The sequence below is a fragment of the Emydura macquarii genome, unplaced genomic scaffold, assembly GCF_026122565.2.
Source record: "Emydura macquarii macquarii isolate MOO-44397 ecotype Brisbane River unplaced genomic scaffold, CSIRO-AGI_Emac_v2 contig_2432, whole genome shotgun sequence".
NCBI classification, from domain to species: domain Eukaryota; kingdom Metazoa; phylum Chordata; order Testudines; family Chelidae; genus Emydura; species Emydura macquarii.
This window is the reverse complement of record NW_027132569.1, coordinates 1,294,294-1,299,466: the sequence shown is the minus strand read 5'-3', so window position 1 is coordinate 1,299,466 and position 5,173 is coordinate 1,294,294. Positions and strand designations below refer to the sequence as shown.

Sequence of the window (5,173 nt, the reverse complement as noted above, 5' to 3'; positions counted from 1 at the left end):
TCCAATCATACCTGCTGTAAGTACTTATTATCATGCCTTCTAAATAAGGGCTTCATACAAGCAGGGGGAAGCCAGGATGATGGATCTGGCTAGTGGAAGTATGGAGAGACTGGGAGACATTTTCAGGATATGCTCCATGTCACGTCAACCCTCGGGAAGTCTCTGTGTGGGGCACCCTGGTGTCCAGATATATGTGCAGAGAACAGGTTTGGATTTTCCCCTCTCCCCAGGCCTTGCGGAACAAAGTCTACAGCAACTTGCATGGACAGTATGAAACCCCACCACCAGAGTCAGATGGTTGCTAAAATCAGGGGAGCTGCTGACATCATGGCTCCATTAGGAGTCATTCCATTCAGGAGTTGTAGAGAATTAGTGGCAGGAAGGAGCTGAGCATCACTGTGATGGTGAGAGGCCTTCATACTGATGCTCCTTGCCTTGGATGGATTCCCAAGACTACTGTAGATCTTGTTGGGTTCACAGGTCTAGGCAGTAGATCTGTGGCCTTTTTTACAGGTGGAGGGGAAAGGGAAGGAACACACCCTGCCCCACTGAATGGCAGAAATTATGTAGGTTGAAATTTGCAGTTCCCACTCTCTCCTATATAGGAGCAACCCACCTAATGGAGAATGAGGCTCCCAAAGCAGCAGATTATAATATTTTTAATATTTGCAAATGCTAGTTATCACTGTATTTCCAATTGGGCTCATCAGTATAATAATTTGTACATCTTAATAAAAATGCTAAAGAACTACACAGTAATTACAGATTATTTTGTAATTCCATCTAGTGACCCCGAGAATAGTTAACCCATAATCTGAATTTTTTAACATATGGTTATAATGCACTTGTCTGAACAGCCATAGAAACAAAATGACTGCTTACAAAATTAGAATCTGTTTTATGGTTTGTGTGCTTAGTACTTTGCCACATAATAAGCTGAGTCAGATACCAGTCCAGAGCTTTATCCAGCCAGAAATATACGCAGGGAGATAGATTCATCCCTGGTGTAACTCCACTGGCACACATTCCACCCTCAATTACTCCAGGCAATCCTATCAATTTCTTTGGGATTGCATAGCTATAACTGAATTTGGCTCAGTCCCTTTACACAATCAGCCAGATTTTGGCCTCAGATATGCTCATGCGATTTCTATTAAATTCAACAAGAGTTGCACACAGACATCTGAGGCCAGGATTTAGGCTCAATTCTACTCCCATTTAAATCAATGAGATTTTTACACTGAATTCACTGGAAGCACAATGAAGCCCTTATCCTGTAACTTAAGGTTGAAAAAGTCAGGTTTGTTTTTAAAAAAAGTAAAGATGATTGTGCAGAGTCCCCTATTTAATGGCTTCAGCTTCACATCCAGGTTCCACTACTGACCAATATAATATTTCTCTTGTAGATTTTTCAAGTTGCAGTTGCAATTGCAATGTTTGTAGTTGGGTGTTTTGGTGAAGCAGGAATTGGAGCACCATGGTGGTCTGCAGCTATGGTAAAACAACATTATATAAAAACTAAGAATCCTTAATTATTTGTTTCATTATATAGCAATGAAAGAAATTAACTCAGACGGATATTCTGTTAAATATGAAGGACCAAATCCTCAGCTGGTGTAAATCCATTGAAGCTAATGGAGCTACCTGATTTACAGTAGCTAAGAATCTGGCTCCAAAATGGACAGCAATGAAAATAATTTTTTGCACATTTTCTGTTGTCTTGTTTTTTCACAGTTCCTTATATCTGGATTGTCCCTTCTTATACTGGTGAAAAAACAGTCAGTTCTTCGGGTGAGTGTAATAATTAAGGTTAAAATTCTCTCACCGGAATTTTAATAAAAATTAGAGACCGGTTGCAGACAATAAACAAAAATTCATGGAAGCCACCATCTGTCCCTGACTTTTACTAAAAATACCCTGGGGGAGGAGGAAAACAGAGCTGCCCCAGCTTGCAGCAGCTCCAGCCCACTGATCCAGCCAATCAGCTCTTGAGCGCCTGGGGATGGCCCCTGGTCAGCTGTCTGACAGCCAGGCTAGCCAATCAGTTGTTCAGCAGCAGCTGCTCTGCAGGCCTGGGGCTGGCTGCTGCTGCAGTTCAGCAGCTGGAGCTGGCCAGCCAGCTGTTCGGTGGCTGCCCTGGGATTGACAGCTGCTCCAGCCCTGCTCCAGAAGTCACTGAGGCCTTAGAAAGTGACATAATCCATGACCAAATTGTATCCTTAGTAATAAAATAGTAACAGAGGAATCCAGGGCTTTTTCAGCAAAGGAGAAAAAGAAAACCTGAAAAAAATGAATGTGAAATCCTAAATAGATTATTTTGGATGGGGAGACTAGCTTCACATCTATGTATTTCCGAGTGTCTCTTCAGTGTAATGAAACAAAAACAACGTATTTAAATGTTTAAGACATCTATGAAGAAACCCAGTAGAAAACTATTCAAATCTAATTGAAGAAACAATCCGTATAAGGCCCCAATCCTGCAAAGACTTATGTACATGATTAATTTATAGAGTACTCGCAGGGTACTAAGTTAAGCAAGTGCCATGACCTTTGCAAGATCAGTTCCTAAACTTACAACCCACCAGAACCCAAGGATGTAGCACAAGGACAAACTCTGTGGCTCTCAGGGAAACCACTCTATGGATAAAAAATATAAGTTCTTAGAAATCACAAAAAAGGCAGATTAATTACAAAAAAAAGAAAAGAAACAGAGCAGGGGATTCAAAAGCATGTCAAGGAAAACTCTGCCAAAATAAATGGACTCTGCGGTTAGCCAGTCACCGTTTCTCTGAACATCCTCTGGAAGAGAGAGGTATTACAACCAGGGACCCATGTTAAAATAAAATCTTGTTCATTGTCTGGTCCAGACTGAACTTAGGACCTGATCCAAAGTCCACCGATGTCAATACTTGAAGAGTATTTTAGATCAGGTACTAGGGGTTCCTTGGCCCAGCCAAGTATGGAAAAATGTGAGGTACCAGCTGAAGTTCATGAATCGTTTTATAATCTTAGAATTTCAGATCATTATAAACACTGCTTTCCTATCAGTTTGTTGAACACTATGAATAAATGCCTACACAAATTCCAATAATGAATTCAAGGAATTAATTTGGTTCTATTTCTGACACTCTCTGGGGCATAGCACTTAGTTGTTCTATGCCTCAATTTATCCATCAGTAAAATGGATATAATACCTGCCTCACAGGGCATTATGTGGCTTAGTTTATACTGATAATGCACTTTTAGATCCTCAAATTAAAAATGTGAAATAAATGCATTAAAATAGTCACTAACATTTAATTAATATACAATATGTTTCTGTCTATAGGAAAAATGCACTTTTGTCACTATAATATTGAGCATAGTGACAGCAGTGGCTGGAACAATTTATTATTCTCTGGAGTTTGCTTTGATTAGTTTGCCTCAGAGCCCCTTTCCTCATGACACCAGTGATGTAAGTTCCTTCTGCTTTACTTTAATATTTTATTTTCCTTTCACATTTTATTAAACGTCTTTGCTTAAGTAACAATCTTTGTTTACAAAGCAGAGAAAATCAACTAATGCCTATGGAACTATTCATATACCTAATGCTAAACACATGCTTCAATGCTTTGCTGGTTTGTGACCAGAGCGCTCAGCACCTTGGAAGACTGAACCTTTGATCTTTGACTTCTGTGAGAGTTGGGAGACTTGGGGGAGGATGCTAATTAATCGGCAGGTCATGTGAGGCACACACCTGCCCAATAAGAACTGGACTGAATTAACAACTCATTTCACCCAGGCCATCAGAACATTTTTTATGATTTCCCTGGCAGTCATTGACCACTACCATTTTGCTCACATGTAATGTTATCTGCAATGGTGTCATAATTCTATCATCCTGGGTAGGTTTAGATGGTTTTATTAGTCTAACCTGGCTCTGTAGAGGACACTGCTTTCAGTATTCATCTGTCATCTTCAATGCATTCTCAGTCTCTATCCCTATTTTGGAGAAATATCAGAAAATGATTCTCTGATATTGTGCATAACAACAGCAGTGGCCAAATTGGCCCTGATGCCAATTAGCTTATACAATGAAACAAGGAGAAAGCTGTTTTATGCAGCATTAACAATTGTTTTCCATTTTGGTTCCAGCCGGAAAGATTGGCACAAGCCTACAAAGTGGATGCTGCAGAACTTGGATTAGCAGCCTTTGAGCTAGGAGTTTCTGTCTGGATTTTATGCCTACTGCAGCAAGCAAGGAAGACATTAAGGCAGTAGCTCGTATTGTCAAAAATATCATCTTTTTCAACAAGCTGCTGCCACAGAATTGGTTTTATGTGGATAGTTCAATTTGCTTTATGGGGATTGTATGCCGGTGTCAACATTATTTATCACATAAAGGCCAAAATCAAAACTCATATTTAAACATGTGTTATGTTGGCACATGCCACAAATTTAGCTTGATCCTACTGAAGTCAGTGACAGCTCCCAGACTTTAATGGGAGCAGGAATGGGACCCTTTATTATGGTCTCTCGTGTCCTCACTTACACCCATGCAGTTCTCTTGATGTTGTACAGCTGTGAGCGCAGAATCTGACCCTACATATTCAATTGAAGTTGATGAAGCTATGACAATTTATACCAGCTGAGGACCTGGCCCTTATATATATAAAGACACTTAAAATTAGCAAAATGTTGGAACATTTTCCTCATTACTTATGGGTGAAATTCATCAAAGTGAAGCTCCAATCCACCACTTGAGTCCCATTCAATCCCAGCACTAAACAAGCAGCAAAACTAATACAAATACAGACCTCCGTCTGGTGAGCATAAGCCTAGCTAGTACATCTCTTTTAGCTATTATCATTATAGCAGCTGCTCGTCCATGACACCAGGTTCTGCATACGAATAAACATAATGAAAAGTTAATATTCTCTAGTCTAAATTTTTCCAGATATCTTTACTGTAATTGCCCCACCTCACAATGTTTGTCCTGCTTATATGGGTACCTTCATCTAATTGACCGCAGTGGTCTTTGGATCATGGTGTGCTCTGTGACTGAAAGAGAGGGGATGGAACACACTTACTAACCACTCTGTCACAGTCCCTCAGGTTAGACCTATTAAACGGATGTGAATAAAACTCACGTGAGACCTCACATTGGACTGACAAACTATATACCTCAGGGCAC

The 5,173-nt window shown here is 40.1% G+C and overlaps 1 long non-coding RNA gene across 1 annotated transcript; it reads left to right on the top strand.

Annotated features, from left to right (window-relative positions):
• Positions 1–278: 278 nt before the first annotated feature.
• On the top strand, positions 279–1,781 carry LOC137162582 (uncharacterized). The gene is made up of 3 exons (XR_010922417.1): positions 279–404; positions 1,407–1,496; positions 1,735–1,781. It is a non-coding gene; the product is annotated as an uncharacterized lncRNA (long non-coding RNA).
• The last annotated feature ends 3,392 nt before the right edge of the window (positions 1,782–5,173 follow it).